A 26,111-nucleotide genomic window follows, 5' to 3' on the forward strand; every position below is an offset into this window, starting at 1 on the left:
TTTTCCTACTTTTCAACTTGTTATTTAGAAACATTTTGTTTGTTTATCCCTGTGTTTCTATTTCCTGGACTCTGAGACTCCATTCATGCTACTATTTCTCAAGTCATCTTATGGAGTTTTGCATTAATTCTCTCAGTTGAGTAGAATCAGGTTACTACCAGTTACATATTTGGTACCGGTTAATTTCAGAGTTCTTTACCAATTTGGGAGGTTAAATGTGTTGCTCATAATGACAAAGTGATTGCAATGGGCTAGTTTTTAAACACTGTTCATTTCATTAGACCATGCCATCTTTTTTGACCAAAGTGTTACTTTTTATGAGTTAAGCATTGCTTCCTCTTTGCTTGTGTTGGATGATGTCTAGATTTTGAGTAGATTTAATAATTTAATTTTTGAAAGCTGAATTTTCTGAGTTAGATTTACACCTGCATTATCAAGTAAGCCTTGTTTCACATGTATTACCTCATGAAACCAATTTTTCAAAAGAAATCAAACTCGTAGAAGAGATAATCGGATGGCTGTGTTTTCTTGCATGCGGTTGAGGGAGGTGTTTAATCTTTGGATGATTTGAAAGACTCTTAAAAACAAAGCCCCTTCTTCTGGAGACTTGGGATTCAATGGGCAGAACTGTAAGTGTGCAATGCAAAATACAGCGTGTGGTGGCGCTACATGGATAAAAATATTTTCTCACCTCCTCAGACTGTTGGAATAAAACTGAAAAGTTTGCTCATTCGGTTTCCGGCTGAGGTCTGGCTTTGAACAAATTGATCATTTAGTGTTGGAATGCTTGGCGCTGCTCTTTTTCTACCCTTGGTGGCTCTCCTCCTACCCCACCCCCGGCCCCATATTAGAGAAGAATGAGCCAATCTATATTTTATGACTTGCTCTGAATGTTGTTGTTCTTATCATTTTGTACTCTTGTAACTAAGAGTGAAATAGGTGATGTTCAGCAGACTATATAACAATGACTTAATAATTATTGCAAGTCAAAAATGCCAGTAAGTGATTCTTGGTTAAGAAACTCGACCAAGCCCCTGGTTTGAAAATGGTGAACAAATCCCTTTTACCAGCAAGAATTTTCATGTAATCCTTGACAACACAGGTAGGTTGGCAAGAAGAAAGCTTGACATAAACAGACACAGCAAAGTAGTTGTTCCTCAAGAAGTGAGGCATTTGGATGTGAATTTGGAAACTTTGTTCTTTTCTTAGTTCAATTACTAACCCTCAAAGCAGCACCGTGATCATGCTTTGAGCAAGTCCCTAACTATAACTTAACGGAGAAGAATGAGTGTTACTCTCTTCTTAATGAATGTATTTAACGAATTGTTTTAACAAATGTAGACTATTATCAAGACAACCAAGTCTTATAAATATGTCTGTGACCATGTGAAAAAAAGGGGCAAGTAGAAAAATATGAATAATTCTAAATAATTTTTAGAGGAATTTAGTATTTTTGGATCAATTCATATAGCGAGCAAATGAGAAAGTGTCATGGATTTCAAGGCTCCTCGAGTCACGGGGAGGGACAGGAAGCACATTAGGCCTCTCGTCCATCAGCATGGGCCTTCAGTCTCAGGCTGATGGAAAGACAAGAAGAGCTGCTGCCTTCATCACCGCCTGAGAAGTCTAGCCAGATAGGAAGAAGTATTCGTGTCTTCCCCCCAGGGTTCCTTAAAGCTCCCTAATCTTTGGCTTTGTATCACATCAGGTATACCAGATTTTCTCTATAAATGTGCTTGATTTAATCATGTCCTGAGTATAAAAACAAAAGATAGTAAGAGGATCATACTGTAGAGTGCAAATCTTAGCAAAAAATTTGACTCTGCTGTGACCTTTTTTTTTTTGGATATGGTCTTATTCCTGCATATCAAAAAATAAAATATAAAATAGAATGGTGCTGGTGATGGTGCTTCCATCTGGATGACCTTGAGCAAATCTCTTAAACTTTGGTCTTAATTTCCTCATGTGTATTCTAAAGCTTTTGAACTTCCTGATCTCTGTAGTACTCTGTGATTGGAGCATGTTATGTTTCTGTGCTTAAGAACACAGAGAACTTTAGAAGACCTTGGAGACTAGAGGCGAGAGACATGGAGGTGTGACTCGGGACGAGGAATAAGACAGAATACCAAAAGGGAAATATATTTTTCATGAAAGACCTGGATTGTGGCTGTGTTTACTGGTCAGTAAGGGAGGAAAGTTTTACAGGGGAGGAATTTTATTTATTCAAACCACAATATGGATGTCTTAAAAATGAAATCATGTTTGGAAGATTTATACTTTGGTGAAGAGAGAAAGTTAGTTAAGTACATGTGTGTGACTCCAAATGAAATGTGAAAGGAAAAAAGTTATTAAAGGTCAAGTCACCTTCCCCATATAGGACAAGAAGGCAAGAGTTGGGAGGGGAACCCAGCTGTGTTTTAGGAGGAAAAGATAAGAAGGCATATTCCTAGTCTCAGTGTACATGAATGTAGGGTAGAAGGGCAGGATTCTTGTACTCTTGACAATACCATAGGGACCCCAGTTGGAGTTCATTCTTGACGGAAGCTACTGAGCCTCTCTGGGACACGTCTGAGCCTCTCTGGGAACTGGTGGGTCTTGCCTGCCAGGTGCTACTTTATAAGAGGAATTGAGGATTCTCTGCAGAAAGAACCCATCCCAAAGGAAAAAGAAGTCAGCCTGATGAGTGGACCCAACCACAGCCCAGTCATGGAGAGAAGGGGGACTCTCTTATGTCAGGTTTGATACCTATTACAGAGGCACGTTCCTGGAGGCGGAATAAAAATGGAAAGAGCTATTTTCACTACAATCCATTTATGATATATATGTTGAATGCAGCACTGAGTGGGATGTATCAGATGAGATGTTACACTAAAGAGAAGATACATTCTTCCTAAATTAGCTTCAAATAGAGTGACTTTTGTCTGTCTGTGGCTTCAGTGGCTGAGGTGGCAGACGATGAATATGCTTCAGCATTGAGAGGTGGCAAGAAATGCAGACATGGCTGGTGTGAGTGGCAAGTCCAGGAGGGGCAGTCATGGAGGTGACGGACAAGCAAGGCCGCAGTGCTCAGACGGAGCTGACTGCCCTGAAGACACTGGATGCACGGACTGCCTCAACCACAAGAATCAGCAAAGATATCTATCTGAAAAGTAACAGAAATTATGGACAGAAGTAACAAAGGTTAACAATATATGGGAAATTTATACACAAATGATACAAGCAGTTATAATTGGAGCTAAGACTATTAGAGAAAGAGTGAGATTATTAAGCAGTAATGAGAGTATTATGGGTTGAGATTTTATCCTGTGTCAGTAGAGAAGAAGGGAGAGGGAGAGTCAAATTAAGAATGAAGCCAGTGGCCCTGACCAGTTGGCTCAGTGGTAGAGTGTCAGCCCAGTATGTGGATGTCCTGGGTTTGATTCCTGGTCAGGGCACACAGGATAAACACTCATCTGCTTCTCCACCTCTCTCCCTCTCGCTTCTCTCTCTCTCTCTCTCTCTCTCTCTTCTCTTCCCCTCTTAAAGCCATGGCTTGATTGGAGCTAGTTGGCCCTGGGGGCTGTGGATGGCTTCATGGCCTCTCTGACTCAGGTGCTAAAAAGTGGCTCCAGTTGCAACAGAGCAAGGGCCCCAAATAGGTAGAGCATCACCCCCTAGTGGGCTTGCCAGGTGGACCCCAGTCAGATCATATGCGGGAGTCTGTCTCTGCCTTCCCTCCTCTCACTAAAAAAAAAAAAAAAAGAAAGAAAGAAAGAATGAAGACAGCAAGTTAATCAAAAGACAAAAATTATAGTTTCTATAAAATATATTTTAAGAAAGATAGTGGACTAAAATAGAAGGTTGAAAAGGCAGAAGTTGACAAGAAACTGCAAAGCACCAGGCACCATTTTAGAAGCTTAAAATATATTGTTATTTGTAGTTTTCTCATCAACCTATTTGCTGGAAGTCCAGCTACTAATTGTCAAACTTGGATTTGAACCAAGGTTGTTCTGACTCTAGAGCCAATCTTTATCTTTCCCTCTCTTGGGGAGAATGTGCCTTATGCTGGGGTTTCAAGGGCTACAGATAAAAAGCAGGGATCCTAGTTCAAGAAATGAATAATGCTGTCATGTTTTCACACAGTGGAAATGATTCTGGCTCTACTGTTCTTATTTCTGAGTTCAGAAAGACTTTTGAGGTTTGGCTAATGGTTTTTTGGCTGCTGTTTGCATGGGAGAAAGGTGAAATAACCAACAAAATGAAGTCAGGAGTTTTAACCAAATAGATCCTTAACAGGGAAAAGGGGACAGGGTTAGAAATGAGAGGACAGTAGCATGAAACCTGATCCTGAACTCTCTAGGGATCCCATTTTAGAGACAACCAGAGAGAGTACAGACGAGCCCAGGAACCCTCAGGGGGATGTGCAGGGGAGGTCTGTGTGTGCTAAGGACATTATATGGGCGCTCTGTGAACCACATCCTGCAGAAGGGGCTGCCTGGATATTTGTTGGTACATAAGAAAAAGCTTTTGTTGCGACGTGCCATGAAGATAGTCTGTGCCTGATGACCTACTGAAAAAAAATAAAGACCGTAAAAATCAATGTGGTCAGTTTTACTACAGTTGGTGAATGTTGACTATTTGAGTCCAAAATTCATATATACATGCAAATTTCTAAGAAGATTTAAGGAATATCAAAGAAAAAGATGTTCCAGACTCTATAGAATAATTAGGACATTAAGTTATTTGTGTTAGGATAGACTAATAAATGAATGGACTAGAATAGAGAAAAAGGAAAGAGAACACCACAATTCATGACAAAGCTTGCACAATGAAGAAAAGTGGGGGAAAGGGCAGTTCCTCCCTGAGTCGTGTGGGGTCAATTGGCTACCTATATGGAGAACAAAGCAAAACAAATACGATCCCTGTATCAAATCTTATAAAAAATCAATTCCAGGTTGATCGCCGGTCAAAAAGTCAAAGATAAAATAGCAAAGCTTCAAGAAGATGACATAGGGTAATATATTCATTACCTTAGATTAGGCAAAAAGTTTCTGAAACAGGACACAAAAACACTAACTATGAAAATGAGTTAATTAGACTACATTAGATTAAGAATATCTTTCATCAAGGGATGCCAATACAACTAAAAAGGCAAGTTCAGAGTAGAAGATATTCGCTATACATTTTTTTTTTTTTTTTTTACAGAGACAGAGTCAGAGAGAGGGATAGACAGGGACAGACAGACAGGAACGCAGAGATGAGAAGCATCAATCATTAGTTTTTCATTGCGCATTGCAACACCTTAGTTGTTCGTTGATTGCTTTCTCATATGTGCCTTGACCGTGGGCCTTCAGCAGACCGAATAACCCCTTGCTCGAGCGAGTGACCTTGGGTACAAGTTGGTGAGCTTTGCTCAAACCGGATGAGCCCGCGTTCAAGCTGGCGACCTTGGGGTCTCGAACCTGGGTCCTCGGCATCCCAGTCCAATGCTCTATCCACTGCGCCACCACCTGGTCAGGCATATTTGCTATACATTTGACAAAGATTGTTACATATATAACTGACAAAAGGTTAGAAATTTGTGATATGTATAACTGACAAATCTATAGATGCTCATGGATCAGTAAGAAAATCGGACAATTGAGTAGAAAAAGGGGCAAGATATTGAACAGCTGTCTCACAAAGAAGATATCCAATTGGTCAAAGAACATATAAAAAGACATTCAACTCCTTTAGTAAGCAGAGAAATGCAAATTAAACCATAATGAGATACCTCTGACACCTACCAGGATGGCAAACAAATGGACAGAAGACTGACAGTGCCTAGTGATGGTGAGGATGTAGAGCAATTTGAACTCTCGTTGTTGGTGCAACTTTTTGGGAAGCTGGAAGTATCTGTTAAAATTGAAGACACATTTCTGTGACCTAGCCATTCCCCTGCTAGATATAGACCCAATGGACATATGTACACCAAAAGAAGTGTTAAGGTTTTCCATAGTAGTATTATTCATAATAGGAAAAAAAAACAACCCTGGAAACAACCCAGTTGTCCAGAATGGAAGAATTAATGGCAATACTGTATATTCACTCACGAGTGGACTAGCATATTGCATTGAAAGTGAGTATTCCTGCAGGTATCCACACAGATAAATCTCAAACACATGATATAAATTAAAGGAGCCAGTCTCATAAGAATATAGGAAATAATCCACATACAGTTCAAAAGCAGGCTCTGTTAGTTTATGGTGTTAGAAATCAGGGCAGGCTTCCTTGTGGAGAAGTGCAGGGTGGTAACTGGGAAGAGACAGGTTCCCTTCCTTAACTCAGTGGATAGAGACCTGGGAGGAATAACACTGTGACAGTTCATTAGTATCTATGCTCATGGTTTTTGCACATTTACAAAGCTATGTTTAGTTATACTGTAGTAAAAATGTATTTAATTTTTGAAAGGGTCCTCACGAATTACTATAACAACATCCCCATACTCTCGGGGAGGGGAGAGGAAAAATTAAAATGGCAGCTGTCATTAACCCATTATCCTCTGAGGGTTCGGAAGTCCTCTACCCAAAAGTGTTTAAATAAAGGTTAGTATAGAGCAGGAAAAGGCTGATTATAACATAGGCTGAATGTAGTTATTAAGAATTTTCATTTGCTGACAATGGGAGAAACAAAGTGAGTGCTTAAAATACATAAAGAAGGGCCAGATAAAACTATAGCAACTGTCAACAAAAATGTCTGAAAGAGATGGCTATATAATATTAGAAACATAATGTAGAGGCTAGGGTGGTAAGAGTATTTGATGCATTCTTTTGGGGTTTGGAGAGGTTAAGGAGATCAACCCAGTGTCAGCCCTTTGTGTGTGTGTGTTTTTAAAAAAGATGTTTACTTATATTTATTTTCATAACTGATATGTTTGCCTTAGTGATGTGCTCTGTTCCATTACTTTGGTATTGTCTGAGCCTAACCCACAGGGTAGGTGATTCTATGTCCGGATATCATTTTGGCCTCTGCTAACAGCGGTTATAATTTATGACTGTTACCCCTGTTTCTGCCTCTGAACATTCCCATTGCCCTGTGACCAGTAAACAGTTGGACTTGTCTTCTCTGACATTTCTCTTCCCAGGAATGTATTGGCTCCATCCTAGGTCTCACTGGTTACTGCTGGCTGGTTTGCAATGATAAGAAGCCTCAAATTATATATAGAGCTCATCTCAACAGGAATAGTGCCTTTAGGGAATCTCTCTACAGTAGTAATTTTCAGTTCTACTGCTGTATTTTTAAAAACTGGTAGGAAGAGAATGATCCACTGAAGTGAAAAGAGTTTAAAAAATGGGGAAAATCAGTGGAAAAATGGAACGAGGGAAAGGAAGAAAGAAAGTTGCAGTCTGAAGAGCTGGACGCAATAGTGTGCAGCCAGCATAATTAATGTCCAGGAGCTGACAGCTTCTACACAGAGAACGATTCTTTGCATCAGGCTTGAGACATCCAAAGGAAATTTTAACAACCTGGAAAAATGAAGGACTTGGATAAAGCAGAGATGTTGTAAGGGATGCTTTATTATAGCAAATTGTGTGTGTGTGTTTCTCGAACAACCGTAAAGTTATGAATCAGGGAAGAATATTCCCTCAGCAGAAGGTAAGAGGGGATCAGACAGTCATGCCCTATCTCTAAATGTGCCACAGACAGTGACGGGGGAGGAAAAAGAGTAAATTTTAATTGCAGAGAATTTATTTCTTCAAAGGCAGAATAAAAAGGAATAAAACAAAGGACTGTGATTTCTGGGTAGCAAACATAGTGAAAATGTTAAGACAGATAAAGAGAACACAACGATAAAATGACACGCTTTGCATTTCCATAGCACACAGAGTCCTGATCACATGTTGACTTTTAAGGTTGTTTGGTGTTTTAAGTGCACAGTCCCGCACCCCATGCCAGGTGACTTTATCGCTGTTTCTACCCCTGAAGTTAAGTGGTGGAGAAGGAATGTATCATGTGAGATTAGGAATCCGAACTCCCTGGGATGGAGTAATGGCTCTGCTAGGGTCCAGGCCTTGTTAGTTTGGGAAACACAGTTCCCTGCTCAGTCCCTTTAACTGTGAAATGCAGGAAATAATATAACTTACGGGTTGTGTGAGGATTAAATGTGATTTATTTAATTCTTAAGAGCTCAGTCAATGCTAGCTGTGATTATCCAAAGCTACGTTGCTCATTAATGGCACGACTTGGACTCGGGTCCAGCTTCTCTGCCTCTGGATCCAATGCCCTTTCCTGGATACCCATTTTGCCTCCCTTCCCGGATGAGTTAGAAGCTGAGCCACTAGCCATGGTGAGGTCTGGATAGGGCCAAGAAGTGAGAGGGTAGTACCTGAGGGATCGGTGCAAAGATGAAATGTGATCCAGTTTCCAAGTTAGTTCATACAGGCTAGCAAGAAACAGACCAAAAGGAGAGCAAGAGTCAGCTCCAAAAGGTATGCTCTCCAGAGGAGAATAGGTAGGAGGGTGAGTATTTTGAGATGAGAGACTAGTAGAAATCTCTAAGGCAATGGTGTAGATATTTTATTATTGTTACTTTTTTGGCAGTGGGGATCCATTTGTAAATGTTTATAGAATAATTTTCTACTTGGCTCCTACTTCTGGCAGCTGGGACTACTTAACACCTACCTGTAGGTCCAACTCCATCTCCAGTGTCTGGGCCAATTTTGGCTCTTGCCAAGTGGATTCTTAGGAGTCCACTAACTAGTCAACTAGCATCAGACCATTCTCTTAGGTAGACATGGTTTGATGCTGTGCTTTGCCCTTCAGTGTGTTAGTTACTCTAAGTTTCATCGATTCCCCCGAGAGTGGTCAGAATGGAGGCTAAGCCGGAACTCGGGTGAAGGCAAGGACACCGCTGCCGGAGCTGCCCCGCTGTGACCTCTGTGTCCTTTCCATCTGGGAGCTCTGACTGTGGCCTGCAGTCCAGCCCGCTCTAGTGCCCCCATCGCTTAATCATTTATACTCTACGTCTACGCTGCTTTTTTTGTGTGTGTGTCTATTTGGTCTCTTATGTCTGACTTTTTTTCTTTTTTTTTTTTTTCTTAGAGAGAGAGAGGAAAGGGGGAGGGAGGGAGAGAGAGAGAGAGAGAGAGAGAGAGAGAAAGGAACACTGATTTGTTGTTCCACTCATTTATGCATTCATCGTTGACCCTTATATGTGCCCTGACCAGGGATCAGAGCAGCAACCTTGGCCTCTGGGGACAACCAGCTGAGCCAGTGGGCCAGGGCCTTGGGTCTGACTTGCTTGATGAGACCTGTCCTACTGCAGATGTATTAATCTTAAAAAAATCAACACTTATTTAACACCTAACATTTCTGTATATCAAGATTTAATCTACTGATTAAATAAAAAGTCATTGGTTATTATTGACTGAGTAACTGATAATGTTTAAATAATGTCTTATGTTTTTCTTGTTAGACTTATTAAAGGGAGACCCTTAAAACAGAAAAACTAGAACCCAAAATCGCTGTTCTTACCTTTGTTCAGAACCCAAAATCGCTGTTCTTACCTTTGTTGTTGTTGTTGTTCATAAGCCCTTTTGCAGAGCTAATAAAATCTGCATACTCTTTCCACTGGAAAAGCCATAAAGTCCTTGCCCTCACATGAGTTCTAACACAATTTTCTGCTCTGCCCTGGAGATAGTTCATAGACCCCAGGCCGAGAATCTTTGATTCAAACGAATTCTTTTTGACTTCGGCAGCCATGTCAGTGTGAGGCTTAAATCCTAGCGACTGTCCCCTGCTGAATGCCCTCCAGGAGCTGTGGTGTTAGTGACTCAATCACACCCTTACTTGTAACTAGAACGGTGGCTGCTGTTTCAGTGTCTGGGGTCCTTCATAACAAGAGGTCAGTGTTGGTCTCACACTCTGATTCTGTCCTTGTTTACATTCTTCTACAGATCATTCTTCTCCAGATTCTGTTGAAAGATCCTCAGATGGTCAAGAGAGTTTTTAAAATCTGTTGTGGTGGCTTAAAAAAAAAAGTAATGTAATGCTTTCTTAAGCCACAAAATTACTGTAGGTTGGGACATACAAATATTTTCATAGTTCAGGCAGCTTTGGGGTCCTAATTCTAGTGTAGTTATCAATACCACTTATAGGCACAATAGGGCCTAGAAACATAATACAGACAGACTTACGGAGTCAGCCAGCCATCTCTGCTATTTTTATTTTGAATTAATGCTGTGGGCATCTCTTCAAAATCATGCTGTGGACTATTCCTTTCCATTATTCTTATAATATTCTTTTTTTTGTTTTGTATTTTTCCAAAGAGAGAAGCAGGGTGGAGGGATGGGGGGGGCAAGACAGACAGACTCCCACATGTGCCCAACCAGGATCCACCCAGCATGCCCACCAGGGGGCAATGCTCTGCCTATCTGGGGTGTTGCTCTATTGCAACTGGAGCCGTTCTAGCGCCTGAGGTGGAGGCCATGGAGCCATCCTCAGTGCCCGGGCCAACTTTGCTTCAATAGAGCCTTGGGTGTGGGAGGGAAAGAGAGAGACAGAGAGGAAGGAGAGGGGGAGGGGTGGAGAAGCAGAAGGGCGCTTCTCCTATGTGCCCTGGCTGGGAATCGAACCCGGGACTTCCACATGTCGGGCCGATGCTCTACCACTGAGCCAACCAGCCAAGGCCTTTCATAATATTCTTATGTAACTAAATTCTTTCCATTTTCCCTTTTCATTTCATGTTAAGAAAATTAAGGCCCAGAGGCTACAGTGTCTGAGTATAGATTAGAGCTATGTTGCATTCTTTTTGAACCTTAGGTCAGTTGATTCTTGACTGTCCACTCTGCTGTGTGGCCAGAGGAGACTAGCATATACAGAAAGGTTTGTATCCACAGGACTGAAAGGCTGGCCTTGAAACCTGTCTGTGTTGTTTTGGGCTAGAAAAGAAATCCTGTGTTTCCTTCTCTTTTTACAGAATGATATACAGATAAAGGGGTGGGCAAAAAATCAAACAAACCTGTAGAGCAATTCTACAGTTGTGGGTATGGGAAACAAAGTTTATTCTTGTTTATTCATGCATGTCTTTTTCCATATGGACAAATGGAAACCTACTTCTGTCCTCTCTGTCTTACCTCCCATTTATGGATTTATCTGTTTTTTTTTCAAGTGGGAGGTGGGGAGGCAGAGACCGTCTCCCCCAAGTGTCCTGAAAGGGATCCACCTGGCAAGCCCACTAGGGGGCGATGCTCTGCCATCTGGGGCTGTTGCTCTGTTGCTCAGCAACTGACCTGTTTTAGTGTCTGAGGCGAGGTCACAGAGCCATCCTCAGTGCCTAGGGCCAACTTGGCTTGAACTATTCGAACCATCTGAGCCATGGGTGTAGGAGGGGACAAGAGAGAGAAGGGAGAGGGAGAGGGGTGGAGAAGCAGATGGGCACTTCTCCTATGTGCCCTGACTTGGAATCGACATGCACATGCTGGGCTGACACTCTACCACTGAGCCAACTAGCTGGAGCCCATGGATTTATCTTGACACAATGATAAAACTGCGATTCACTTGTTAGGTGGGAGAAACATTTGGATCCCTAAAATAGAACACAAGTTTATTTGAAGTACCTGTGTGAGCCGGCTGAGATGGAAGCTGCTCCGTGGACAGGGAGATACCTATAGACCCAGTGGCACTTTGCTCGGAACAGGCAATAGCGGTTATGATGAGACAGAGAGGGCTGGGTTTTGAGAATGAGAATTACAAAGTGCAATGGTTAATGCAGGGTGTCTATTTGTCTGAAAATACCATTTCTGCATGAGATAGAAAACAAAACAGCCTAGTACATTAGCCCCAGTAAAAGTGGAAAATAGAATACATTGATTTTTTGGAAGGCAAGGGAATAATAACTGCTCGAGCCACCATCTGGGTAGGTGCTCTGTAAAGTTCTGCATGTGTCCCTGCCACTGACATGGAACCTGCCATCAGAGCCCTGTTCTTCTGCTCCCAGACCTCTTTTGAAGAGATTCTGCCAAAGAGCTGAGCTGGGTCATTAGAAAAGGGTATTTGTGTGTGTATATTTTGTAGATAACTTCCTAATGACACATGAGGAAGAGAATGCAATGAAGAGGAGACTATATTGACATTCTGACATTCTGAACCAGATAAGTCAGGTCTTGCCTGGGGCCACCAGGCATACTTTCCAGTGTGGCCCAGCCCAAGATGCATTACCAAATCTGCAGACGTGAAAGGTCACTGTGGTCACCCACTTGGACAAACAGAGGTTCTCTGCACATGCAGTTCTAATTAGTTGGAGTTCAAGGCAGGGCACCAGCCATTTTTACTTAAAGGTAATAGTTTTATTGATTCTTGACAACTCCGTAACTCTACAGAGAATGCTATCTATAGCTGCTAGGTAGAGACCCACCACATGAAATTAGAGGGAGGCCCGATCTCTGTTCGAATGAAATGTGTAGCCTATTCTTTCAGAAATTCCTTGCTAGTGTGGAGTGTGTGCAGTTTGGAGTGCATTGACTGTCTCTTTCACAGCAATCATATCATTGCTATCCTGACGGTGTCAGGAATTGGCACACATCCAACTTGGTACTACGGACGGTGTCCAGAATTGGCACACATCCAACTTGGTACCACCTTCTCCCAATGCCCTGTAGAGAGTGAGCAGACGCCTTCCCACGGGAAGCCTCTGCCACAGTGAGCAGGTATTTTCTGGAGTGTCAGGACAGGCCATGCTCACTCACATCTGTGGCAAACAGATTGAGGTCATTTATTGCTTTTCTAAACAATTTGAGCACCGCTTTAATTTTTTAGGTGAGAGAACTGGGATTTGAACCTGAGCCTGTCTCACTGGCAGACAAAAGAAATAAAATCTACAAGTCCGACAGACTTGATCCGGGGATTTCCTTGTCACCAGCTGTTGGTACTGGTTTTGGCAAAGTTATTTAATCCTTCTGAAATTGTTCCTTTTTTTCTTCAAATTTATTTGTGATAATAGCTCAAAAGCTTACAGCTGCAATAAAATGAGATCAGATACAGAAAGCACTTCAGAGAGTTCCTGCATGTAATGGGCTCCTAGGAGCTGGGAGCTAACACTGCTGCTTACCAAGGATCATGTAAATATGCTTATTAATTTTGAAGGTCTTTATTTTTTGCTTCCCAATTCTTATATAATAAAATATTTAATATTTTATATAATGAAATATTTAATCTTCAAGGCTAATGTTTTCTGTTATGTGAAACCTTAATAGTTTTTAGTGATACTGAATGGTAAGCACATATAAAGCAATGGAAAGTAGACATTTAAAGATAGGAAACAAGAAGAGAAAAAACAAAGGGGCAGATACTAAGAAAAGCATGTCATCTCTTTCCAGAATTTAGTTCGAAGAAAACTTGAGATTTTGGACAAAATTAATCAAAATAAAGATTTGAGAAACGGCCCTGGCTGGTTGGCTCAGGGGTAGAGTGTGGGCCCGGCATGTGGGTGTCCTGGGTTTGATTCCCAGTCAGGGCACACGCACACAGGAGAAGTGACCATCTACTTCCCCAACTCCCCTCTCACTTTTTTTTACTCTCTCTCTCCCCCTCCTGCACCAATGGCTCGATTGGAGCAAGTTGGCCCCAGGCGCTGAGGATGGCTCCATGGTCTCCATCTCAGGTGCTAAAAAGAGTTCAGTTTCTGAGCAATAAATCAGCACCTCAGATAGGTAGTGCATTGCCCTCTAGTGGGCTTGCTGAGTCAGGGATCCCAGTCAGGGCACATATGGGAGTCTGTCTCTCTGCCTCCAATCCTCTAACTGAATTAAAAAAAAAAAAAATATATATATATATATTTAAGAAACTTTGAATGTCATACTTGTGAATAAAGATTTTAGGATCTGCTGTGCACCATAGATTTCTCTGGAAGGCAAGGTTGTTATGGTGGCCTGTATTGTTTGCTCAGGCTTGTTTTCAGTCTGAAACTTTGCAGGAGACACGTGACAATATTTCCTGTGATACGAGCCCTGGCAAGGAGCAATCTGTCTGAACAGATGAGTCCTGGTGAAGTTGAATCAGCTTTATTATTTTAGGTAGTGTTGATTCTTAGATGACTTATTTTAAGAAAAATGTAATCTGTGTGTTGGAGTCATATCAGCCTGTGTTTAGTGACTAATTCTGTCATGTCTAACAGTATGAGACCTCAAATCAGTTACTTAACCTCCCTAACTTGACTCATTTCCCCTCCCAAATATATATAAACTGAAAATAACAATACTTATTTTGCCCTATACTTGAGAAGCTTCAATAAAATTAAAGTGGATATGAGGAGTAGAAAGTGGAGAAGTACATAGATCACAAACATTAATAAGACAAAGGCTATTTATTACTTCTCTAAAATATAATCGAACTGTAGACTACCACATGCATCTGGCTAGTGGTTGCCAGATAATATAAATGTTCATTCTTAGCAATGGACACAGTTTATTAGGTCTTTTAGAAATTGTAGTACCAAAACAACTTTTCACATGTAAGAGATGAGTAAGAATATTAACTTCTGGAGAATTGCCAGGACAACTATGTGGAGTTAAAGGAGGCTGCATGTCCTAGTGAGAGTTAAGGAGTCAGAGACTATTGCTGTCTTCTGCTTTACTGAGCTAGTTCAGTTTTATGCTTACATTGGGTTAAACTAAAAAAAAAATTGATTTGCCACAGATGACAGGCTGAGCCAAAACTGACGCATTTTCGCTCTCTAGCAGATGCAGTATTTTAATCCACACTCTCTTAATTCCTTTGGAATCCAGAAAAAAATTACAAATAGAGAATAAATATATTTTAAACACTTAAAAGACAATTTTATGTGCATGTTTTTACTCTCATACATGCAGTTGGGACTTTACAGTCCTTATTTTCAGCACTTGTTTTCGACATTTCTGTGGTTTTGTGCTGCACTCGAGCAGATCTGCCGACCGAGAAGAATCAGAAATAGTGACTGTGGTTGAAGAGCCAAAAGTACACTCAACTTGGAGAATTTGTGAAACGTCCTTTATCTGCACGTGTTCCTTGGGCTGACATATAACAGGCGTTGTCGGAAGTTGATGTCAATGCACATTGTGTGTGTGTGTGTGTGTGTGTGTGTGTGTGTGTGTGGTGCTCTGGTAAACAGGGTATTATAAAAGAAGTAAAAATAGAATAAAACTGTCTGTTTGTTTAGGGACAGGGCAGAAGGGCTGGGTGTGTGTATCAAATGGGGCAGGCCTTCAATGTCAGTGGGCAGAGATGGACGTCAGGTTTGCCAGCGATAACAGGGTGTCCTCCAAAACACTCAGTGCGTGACACCTGGCAGGCCTTAGTTTCTTTCAACTATTGGCCATCATTCTCCACAAAGCAAAAATTATCCTGGAGGAAAGACTCTGATGTTGGAATACATGTTGGGTCTCCAATGCTTTTGTGCCATTGGATGTAAGTTTTATCAGTTCAACTTTGTGCCTGATTCCAGATAATCCAGACAGATCTTGGAGTAAGTTGATCAAAGGTGAAATTGAGGTCAAAGTATTGATGGTCTCTCAGAGAGCTGAGTGATTTTTGAGATATGGTCTTCCTTTTCAGAGGAGGAAAGCAAAAATCAAAGGAATAAGAGAATTGCTCAAGGGCACAGAGCTGGTTAATGACAAAAATTCAGGTTTTAATAAAGAAAAAATGCACTCGGAATACAACGCAGTGCATTGAAATATTGTGGTGAAGAATGACCGTTCAGACTTACTAGGGTTTTTTTTTTTATTTTATTACTTTCCACTCCTTGACCTCCTTTATTTATTTATTTTTGGTCTTGTTGCTGAAACAAAAAGCAATGCTTTGTATTATATAAGGAACTGTCCTCTCCATAATGTTGTGCTGTCTGGCAGTAGAGGAAAAAGCTGACAATGAGTGTCACCATGTCAGGAAGACTGTCACTGAGGGCCACTGCTGACCTGCAGGCCGAGAGTGTGATTCCCCCGCTTCACCCCAACTCCCCAAGTCCTGCCTCAGGGACTCAGAAGACCCCAGATGGCACCGCTGACGGCTGCCTCCCTCTCATCCGTTTGTCTGACTTCCCACTCCTGAGCCTAGGACACACGTCGGCTAACAAGCTTCTCACACAGCAGGAATCTGTTACTTAGTTCTATAGAACTATCAGGTGACTCCACCTTAGGAACTGTGGTGGCCGGAGAAAAATGATGACTTCCTTTCCTTTGTGGCCCTGGTGAGAGCTCGGGAGGGGAGCGTAACAAATGGAGGCCAGATGGCTGCAGCTCAGATGCTCCTGGTGACAGCTCCCACCCAGACACTCTAGAAGAAGGCCTTTGATGTGATCATCTGTGAGCGGGACCTTGGGTAGCCCAGGTCTCCTCTCTGCCCCGTGCGGACAGAAAGAGCTGTTCCTCCATACTTGTTGCCACACTGATTTTTTTTAAATTGAGTTTTATTGGGGTGACATCGGTTAATAAAATTAAATAGGTTTCAGGTGTACAGTTCTAAAATATATCACTTGTATATGGTACTGTGTGTTCACTACACCAAGTCAAGTCTCCTTCCATCACCATTTACGCCCCCCGGCCCTTGTCTACCCCCCCACCCCCCACTGCCACCGGGCTGAGCTTTGCAAATGAGCTGACTCAGTGGAGGCAGGATGCCACCCAGAACAATGCTTGTTGCCACTGATGGCTCGATATTGTCTGGGTACAGGTGTGCATCCATCAGTGAACTGACGGATTCTGCATGGCAGGAAAAATATGCTGAGACCGAAGACCTAGTCTGTGAGAGAATCGGGCAGGTCCCTGCGTGCCTAGGGTAATGCTGGCCCCAAAGGACGGGGCTCCTTGGCATTGAAAAGAACAGGCACTTGAGCCAAAAGCAAATTTTTTGGAATTAAATAGTTTGTTATGATAATTTAATTGAACAAATGTATGCGTGTGTATATTCTGGGGTATTAGTAATTGAGAGAGAAAGACAAAGTAATTAAGAGCATAAGCTGTGGTATCAGACTAGCTGACTAAATCCCACCTCTGCTGTGTACGAGCTGAATGTCAGAGCCGTGGGTCTGTGGGTTTGAATCCTAGCTCTCAAATATCCTAGACGTGTAACTTTGGGCGAGTTTCTCTGAACCTCGCTTTCTCTCATCTGTGTGTGCAGAACATACCAGTTAGAATTTTACCTGTATATGGCAAGCACTCATCATTCACAGAAGGTACTTTTTTCAGTACACTTTTGGGCCTGGTATCACTCAAAGTGCACTCCATATATTAGCAATACATGTAAACTGTTATTATTATTATCATTGTTATTTTGGGGATATCCAATGTTGATATTTTATAACTATTTTATTATTTTTAATACTTCTATCATTTCTTACATTTCTCTTTTTCTTTCTAATTTATTTTTGCTTTCTGGTATGGATTATTTACAATAGTAAAAGAGTTGGGATAACAGAAGTGTCCAAGCATCACATCATATTTCGTGTTGGGGTTCAATATTTCAGGGGTGGTGTAGTTTGGGTGATAAAGATAATGAGAGCCAGCAGTAATTATCACTATAGAGCACACACTGTGAGGCAAGTGTCTTGACCATTCTGGTTAACCAATGAGGAAACCAGAGTCTTTAGAGAGTCTTAAATGTGAGTAGCTAGTTCCATGGCCACAACCACTGACTGGACTAGCAGGTGTGTCCAGGAAGGCTGATTCCACGGGGCATGTGTGCGCACGGTCACGGGACATATGTAACTGAAAGGAAAACTGCAAGTCACCGAAGATGGAAAGATCAGTGAGGTGTGAAGATAGCACTTAATGAGTTGTTCACATGGATGTTGGCAGCACCCCAGACTGATGGTAGATCAAGGGGAAGAGAGAAAGACCACAGGTGAGGGGGTAAAGCCCTGTGTGGGATGGCCCAAGAGATTGGTGAGTGATAATAACAAGAAGAAATGGAGAGTGATAATACAACCATGATCAAAATGACAGCAAGCTAATGTTTATGGAATCCTTATTATTATATACCTGGCTTGGCCTGGAACTCCTGAAGAGCATTATCTCAATAAATCTGTACAATAATCATTTGAGCAAGATACTATTATTATTTTCATTTAATTTATAAATTAATTCAATATTAGAAAAATTAAAGTGCCAAGTCTACTCCTTCGAGTAATCCAGAATGGCTCTATGAAATGGTTTTCAAAGACATCACTCATGCATCCATCCACTTGTTTAAGAAACTTGTATATCTGGTCGGTATTAAGCTCTGGGGATGGAAAAGTACTTTAAATCCAGGCTCCCTGCCTTTAAATCTGATGGGAAAGAAAGATATAGTAGGGCCGTGATTGAATTATTTGTAAAACAAGAGAGCTGCATTGTGTAATCTTTAATATTCCTTCCAATTCCACCTCTGTCACTGTAGAAGCAGCAAGAAGGAATCAATGAGCAACAAAACTGTAGGCAGCTTGGTAGTATGAAACCCAGCCGACTTCACTGTTGTGAGCATAAGAACATCCATTCTCCTGACGCTAGGCAGACCAACGATCTTGGCAGCCAAGGAGCTCCGTGTGAGGCAGCTGGGCATGGCTGGGGGTGGGAGGCTCAAATATAATGTTGGTGAAGTGTTTACAGTTTGCACGTGCATTGCAGGTGTGTGACATCACTTCCCATGACTGATGCAAATGCTGGGAACGGTGGCAGCAGACTGATAGCTTGCCTTTAACCCTTTCCAAACAAGCCATCTTGTGGGCAGATGTCGACCACACCTTCTTGTACATCTCTCTAAATAGCCTGGAGATGAGCCAGTCCTCGCGGATCCGGCCTTGGCATTAGAACGCACAGCCGCCGGACTCCTTCCGGAAATGGGGGTTGGAACCCAAGCACTCTCCTTTAATGCCCCAGGTGATGGAAGCGATGGGGAACATCAGCAACGTTGTCTTGTTTAGACTACAACTGAAACTTGTCACTGAGTTTGTATGGTTTCGGAGGGCATGGGAGTGGAAAACGGCTTCCTATGGAGGAGGAAGCCCTATTCAGAAAACTGTTTCCCAGATGACTAAGATAAACAAAACTGCAGAGAGAAATAGCAAAGCCATGTAAGGGGCAAATGTTTTCACGTGTTTCCTTGCGAATGGTGCTCTAGCTTAGCCCATGCGCGCTCTCCGTTGATATAAAGGAGACAATCAGAATAAAAAGGGTGATGTAAAATCACCTCTGTGACTTTGCTGAAACTGATTGGGCTTTTAGTTGATCATATTCTGCAATGTCAAATCAGGCATTGGGCACAATGCCTTAGCAATTTAGAATGACTCCAGGAAAGTTGCTAGGCATTTGCTAACACTTTTTCATGTTGCCTTTATTATATACTTTCCTGTAACAATGTGTATGTGTGCATATAAATGTAAACTTAGATGTGAGGTTTATATGAATGAAAGTCATAATAGTTAATTTACTGTATTTGAAAGTAGCCTGTATTTTAGACTTCCCAGTAGTCTATGTAACTTTCTCTGTAATCAGTTCATATTACAGCAGGTTTACTTACTAGACGGATACTTTTTTTTTTATAATTTTATTTTTTTAATGGGGTGACATCAATAAATCAGGATACATATATTCAAAAATAACATGTCCAGGTTATCTTGTCGTTCAATTATGTTGCATACCCATCACCCAAAGTCAGATTGTCCTCTGTCACCTTCTATCTAGTTTTCTTTGTGCCCCTCCCCCTCCCTTTTCCCCTCTCCCTCTCCCCCCTCCCCCGTAACCACCACACTCTTATCAATGTCTCTTAGTCTCACTTTTATGTCCCAACTATGTATGGAATAATGCAGTTCCTGTTTTTTTCTGATTTACTTATTTCACTTCATATAATGTTATCAAGATCCCACCATTTTGCTATAAATGATCCGATGTCATCATTTCTTATGGCTGAGTAGTATTCCATAGTGTATATGTGCCACATCTTCTTTATCCAGTCATCTATTGACAGGCTTTTTGGTTGTTTCCATGTCCTGGCCACTGTGAACAATGCTGCAATGAACATGGGGCTGCATGTGTCTTTACATATCAATGTTTCTGGGTTTTGGGGGTATATACCCAGTAGAGGGATTGCTGGGTCATAAGGTAGTTCTATTTTCAGTTTTTTGAGGAACCACCATATTTTCTTCCATAATGGTTGTACTACTTTACATTCCCACCAACAGTGTATGAGGATTCCTTTTTCTCCACAGCCTCTCCAACATTTGCTATTGCCTGTCTTGTTAATAATAGCTAATCGAACAGGTGTGAGGTGGTATCTCATTGCTGTTTTGATTTGCATTTCTCTAATAACTAATGAAGCTGAGCATCTTTTCATATATCTGTTGGCCATTTGTATCTCTTCCTGGGAGAAGTGTCTGTTCATGTCCTCTTCCCATTTTTTATTGGATTGTTTGTTTGTTGTAGAGTTTTATGAGTTCTTTGTATATTTTGGATATTAGGCCCTTATCTGAGCAGTTGTTTGAAAATATCATTTCCCATTTAGTTGGCTGTCTGTTTATTTTCTTATCAGTTTCTCTTGCTGAGCAAAAACTTCTTAGTCTGATGTAGTCCCATTCATTAATTTTTGCCTTCACTTCTCTTGCCTTTGAAGTCAAATTCATAAAATGCTCTTTAAAACCCAGGTCCATGAGTTTAGTACCTATGTCTTCTTCTATGTACTTAATTGTTTCAGGTCTTATGTTTAGATCTTTGATCCATTTTGAGTTAATTTTAGTACAGGGGGACAAACTGTAGTCCAGTTTCATTGTTTTGCATGTGGCTTTCCAGTTTTCCCAGCACCATTTATTGAAGAGGCTTTCTTTTCTCCATTGTGTGTTGTTGGCCCCTTTATCAAAAATTATTTGACTATATATATGTGGTATTATTTCTGGGTTTTCTATTCTGTTCCATTGGTCTGAGTGTATATTTTTCTGCCAATACCATGCTGTTTTGATTGTCGTGGCCCTATAATATAGTTTGAAGTCAGGTATTGTAATGCCCCAGCTTCATTCTTTTTCTTTAGGATTGCTTTGGCTATTCGGGGTTTTTTATAGTTCCATATAAATCTGATGATTTTTTGCTCCATTTCTTTAAAAAATGTCATAGGAATTTTGATGGGAATTGCATTAAATTTGTATATTGCTTTGAGTAATATGGCCATCTTGATTATATTTATTCTTCCTAACCAAGAACAAGGAATATTCTTCCATCTCATTATATCTTTTTTGATTTCCCTTAACAATGGTTTATAGTTTTCATTATATAAGTCCTTTACATTCTTTGTTATGTTTATTCCTAGGTGTTTTATTTTTTTTGTCGCAATCATGAAGGGGATTATTCTTTTGAGTTCATTCTCAAATGTTTCATTGTTGGCATATAGAAAGGCTATTGACTTCTGTATGTTAATTTTGTATCCTGCGACCTTACTGTATTGGCTTATTGTTTCTAGTAGTCTTTTTGTGGATTCTTTGGGGTTTTCGATGTATAGGATCATATCATTTGCAAAAAGTGATACCTGTACTTCTTCTTTTCCGATATGGATGCCTTTTATTTCTTTGTCTTGTCTGATTGCTCTGGCTAGAACCTCTAGTACCACATTAAATAAGAGTGGAGAGAGTGGACAACCCTGTCTTGTTCCTGATTTAAGGGGGAAAGCCTTCAGTTTAGTGCCATTTAATATGATGTTAGCTGATGGTTTATCATATATGGCCTTTATCATGTTGAGATATTTTCCTTCTATACCCATTTTGTTGAGAGTCTTAAACATAAAATTGTGTTGTATTTTATCGAAAGCCTTTTCTGCGTCTATTGATAAGATCATGTGGTTTTTGTTCTTTGTTTTGTTGATATGGTGTGTTATGTTAACCATTTTATGTATGTTGAACCATCCTTGAGATTCTGGAATGAATCCCACTTGATCATGATGTATTATTTTTTTAATATGTTGTTGTATTTGATTTGCTAGTATTTTGTTTAGTATTTTAGTATCTGTATTCATTAGAGATATTGGTCTGCAGTTTTCTTTTTTTGTGCCATCCTTGCCTGGTTTTGGAATGAGGGTTATGTTGACCTCATAAAATGTGTTTACAAGTATTGCTTCTTCTTCAATTTTTTGGATGACTTTCAGTAGAATAGGAACCAAGTCTTCTTTGAATGTTTGATAAAATTCGCTGGTATAGCCATCAGAGGCTGGACTTTTATTTTTGGGGAGGTTTTTAATGGTTTTTTCTATTTCTTATCTACTAATAGGTCTGTTTAGGCTTTCTGCTTCTTCTTGACTCAGTCTAGGAAGGTTGTATTGTTCTTGGAATTTATCCATTTCTTCTAGATTGTTGAATTTAGTGGCATAAAGTTTTTCATAGTATTCTACAATAATTCCTTGTATGTCTACGGTGTCCGTGGTGATTTCTCCTCTTTCATTTTGGATTTTGTTTATATGAGTTCTTTCTCTTTTTTCCTTGGTAAGTCTTGCCAAGGGTTTGTCAATTTTGTTGATCTTTTCAAAGAACCAGCTTCTTGTTCTATTAATTTTTTCTATACTTTTTCTGTACTCTATTTCATTTATTTCTGCTCTGATTTTTATTATCTCCTTTTTTCGGCTGGTTTTGGGTTGTCTTTGTTCTTCTTTTTCTAGTTTTTTAAGGTGTGAAGTTAAGTGGTTCACTTGGGCTCTCTCTTGTTTGTTCATATATGCCTGAAGTGATATGAACTTCCCTCTTATCACTGCTTTTGCTGCATCCAATAGATTCTGATATGTCGTATTGTCATTTTTATTTGTCTGTATATATCTTTTGGTCTCTGTACTTATTTCTTCTTTGACCCATTCATTTTTTAAAAGTATGTTGTTTAGTTTCCACATTTTTGTGGGATTTTTTTCCTCTTTTTTGCAGTTGAATTCTAGTTTCAAGGCTTTATGATCAGAAAATATGCTTGGTACAACTTTGATTTTTCTGAATTTGCACTGATGTTGTTTTTGTGGCCCTACATATGGTCAATTCTTGAGAATGATCCATGTACACTGGAGAAAAATGTATACTCAGTCACTTTGGGATGAAATGTCCTGTAGATGTCTATCATATCCAGTTGCTCTAGTGTTTTGTTTAAGGCCACTATATCTTTGTTGGTTCTCTGTTTGGATGACTGATCTAGAGCCGTCAGCGGTGTATTGAGGTCTCCAAGTATGATTGTATTTTTGTCAGTTTTTGTTTTAAAGTCAATAAGTAGCGGTCTTATATATTTTGGTGCTCCTTGGTTTGGTGCATATATATTAAGAATTGTTATGTCTTCTTGATTCAGTGTCCCCTTAGCCATTATGAAATGGCCATTTTTGTCTCTGAGTACTTTTCCTGTCTTGTAGTCAGCATTATCAGATATGAGTATTGCTACACCTGCTTTTTTAGGGATGTTATTTGCTTGTAGTATTGTTTTCCAGCCTTTCACTTTGAATTTGTTTTTATCCTTGTTACTTAGATGAGTTTCTTGTAGGCAGCATACAGTTGGATTTTCTTTTTTAATCCATTCTGCTACTCTGTGCCTTTTTATTGGTGAGTTTAATCCATTTATATTTAGTGTAATTATTGATACTTGTGAGTTCCCTATTGCCATTTTATAGATTGCTTTCTGTTAGTTTTGTGTCTTGGTTGATCCTTCTCTTTCATTTTTCTATCTTTTGTTTTTATTTGGTTGTATTCCATACATCTTTCCTCTGTTGCTATCTTTTTAAAATCATGTGCTTTTGTGGTGGTTTTTTCAATGGTGGTTACCTTTAAGTAATGAAAAGGGTTCCTACCCTGTTCATTGTAGTGCACTATTTTGTGAGTACTTTTGTACTCCATTGTCCTTTGCTTCTGTTAATCTCATCCGCTCCCCCTGTTTTTTTTTGTTGTTGTCACAGTTTAAATTTGGTTTTATTGTGTTCTTCTCGGAGCTTTTACTTGTGGCTTTTTTTTTTTTTTTGTTCTTTGTATCTGATTGGAGAACCCCCTTTAGTAATTCCTGGAGTGGGGGTTTTCTGATGACTAATTCCCTCATCTTTTCTGTATCTGTGAATGTTTTTATTTCTCCTTCATATTTGAAGGATAGCTTTGATGGGTATAGTATTTGTGGCTGAAAGTTCCTCTCTTTCAGGACTTTAAATATTGGGGTCCATTCTCTTCTAGCTTGTAGAGTTTCTGTTGAGAAATCTGATGATAATCTAATGGGCCTTTCTTTATATGTTGTATTCTTCTTTTCCCTGGCTGTTTTGAGAATTTTTTCTTTGCCGTTGATTTGTGCCCATTTCATTATGATGTTAGGCGGATACTTTTTATCCTGTACATTTACAATGTCTGAAGTCCTGATGTAATGGCTTTTCCTCTTCCACAGGACCTCAGGAAGGGCGGATAAGAAGGTGGCTTCTTGTAGTTGTTCACTAGAGAACGTGGAGCCTGCTTTCTGGGGACTCCATCTTATATATCATTATTTCTGTAACCATAAGGGCTACTGTGCATGATTGGAAGAAAGTGGTGTTTGAAATAGACCCTGCTGAAGAGCACAGCCATATCCCAGCCGCTGAAGAAAACAGCCACATCCCTTTCTCTGTTTTCCTTTCCCACATAAAAATTGGGGCTCTGTGTAGGTGTCTGCGTCACATCACCTCTGAAATGTGTGGAAAAGGTTGCTCGCCCTCCTGCCGCTGCGAGAGCTGAGTCTTTTGCTTGAATACGGAGCTCTGTGATGCTTCCTGGCATGAGTGATTTTGGAAAACATTGAGGCACAGCCTACAATTGTTTTTCAAGTCCTGGCCCATTCTGGATGAGCAGGTCTGATTAGCATCAGTTGAGACGTTTGAAGCCAGACCTTCACAGTCCTGCGTTAGCAAGGTGTCGAGGTGTGTCGGGTGGGCTGTTACTCTGAAAAGGACTGAACCCCCTCACACTTCAGGTTTGAAGATGGACTGAGATGGTCTGTGTTAATTTGCAGACCTCTAGAGATGGAGAGCCGGGGTATCAGAAATGAGGATATACATTTTTTAAAACTTTTTATTTCACAGTATTAAACTGGAATCTGACTATAATGCTAAAGCATTTAGATGACAACTTCTTTTTTTCTAGTCAACTCATCCATTTCTCTTATTCATTTGCTACAAACCTTAAGAGTTAGTTTTGGAAAAATGCAAGAGAAACACTTAAAGGAAAAAAAAATTAAATATCTTAGGAAGACACTGGGTTCTCAGATGTTTTTCTGTGACAGGATGTGTTGGTGAGAGCTGGCATCTGGGATGCTAACGTAGGTTCTCCTTCTGTCACAGCTGGACCCTGGCATGTCTGAATACCAGGTGATACTAGAATGACTGAGGGGTCTACCTTGGAAAACTCAGAAGCCGACTGGAGATCCTGGGGCCGACCAATGCAGATGCATAATCAAAAGCAGGCTCCCTTTTACTAAATCAGAAAATTACAAATGACAGGTACTGATTTTGCTGAGGGACTTGAGGCCTCTCTTACTGGTAGTGGCAATTCAAATCAAGGAGGGACAAAGGTGACTGTGACTAGTTATATGCATGTTTTCATTGTTTTTTTAAAAGTATTTTGGATGTGACTTTCTTTTGTTTTTTTAGGTGGTGAAATTAAAATCGCCCCAAAGTGGACAATTTGTTAATGATTAAAAAAAAAACCTTACTTTGAGATAAACTAATCCAGAGAGATCCATTTACCCTTCACCCAGTTTCCCCCAATACCGACATCTTGCATAAGTAGAATACAATATCATCGCCAGGAAGTTGACATTGATATAACCTATCAGCCTTATTTCAATTCAGCACTTTTACGTGGGCTCCACCTGAATGTATGAGTGTGTGTGTGTGTTAGTTCTATCCAGTTTTACTACTTGCGCAGCCTCGTGTGACCACCCCGGTTTCATCGGAAGGGTCCCTTGTCCTAGCTATTAATTTTTAATGGGGGATGCATTCAAAAGATTTCTTCACAAAGTTGAATAGCTTCTCTGAGGCTATGTTGGATCTAAAATATATAGTTTTGAAAGGGACTGAATGAGTAAGAAGACAGAAGAACTTAACTTTCACACTAAATTCAAGGAATAGGCTGAAACTGTGGAGCTGGTCTCCCTCTGGGGCTCCGTGGAAGCACAAACAATGAATTACCATGCTGCTCG

The sequence above is a fragment of the Saccopteryx bilineata genome, chromosome 1 (genome assembly GCF_036850765.1).
Source record: "Saccopteryx bilineata isolate mSacBil1 chromosome 1, mSacBil1_pri_phased_curated, whole genome shotgun sequence".
In the NCBI taxonomy this organism is placed as follows: domain Eukaryota; kingdom Metazoa; phylum Chordata; class Mammalia; order Chiroptera; family Emballonuridae; genus Saccopteryx; species Saccopteryx bilineata.